The sequence below is a fragment of the Frankliniella occidentalis genome, unplaced genomic scaffold (assembly GCF_000697945.3).
Source record: "Frankliniella occidentalis isolate FOCC.00 unplaced genomic scaffold, Focc_3.1 Scaffold429, whole genome shotgun sequence".
Classification (NCBI taxonomy): Eukaryota; Metazoa; Arthropoda; class Insecta; order Thysanoptera; family Thripidae; genus Frankliniella; species Frankliniella occidentalis.
In genome coordinates this window covers 133,441-134,001 of record NW_026267550.1, presented here as the reverse complement: position 1 = coordinate 134,001, position 561 = coordinate 133,441, and positions in this window count along the sequence as shown.

The window sequence follows — 561 nt, the reverse complement described above, 5'->3', positions numbered from 1 at the left end:
TGCGGGCGGATTGCCTAACTTGCTCGGGGTCCCGGAGGGCGCCGAGATTAGGGGCGATAGGCAATCCCGCCCGCAACCCTGCACGCGGTGCAGTATAACTCGAGGGGTACCTACAACGGGAATGCGTGTACACTGACTAGAAGTAAAACCGACTGGTTGATTCGGAAACGACTGGACCTGGCTGGAAAATGACTAGAGGTGCTTTGGAAAGTGACTACACGTGAGGAATAATTCACTTGAACTCATGTATCCAAGTTTTTACATTATTTAGGGGAATTTTGTGACATTTCGCTATAATTTTCTTGATTGAGAGTAATTTTTCCACTGGCTGGGAATTGACTGGATGTGACTGGAAACGTGACTGGCTGGAACCCCGCACACGACTGGTCGATTGCGAGCGAATAGGCAACCGAAACACCAGGTACTAGTGCAAGAACAAGAGTCCAGGCTGGGTGGATTAATTAATCGTCCTACATCTCTAGGACACAACTGCTCACAAACTAAGCCAATGGCGCCCGCATGTGGGTGCAGTGTGCACCCCCCAAACAACGAAGCCCCACG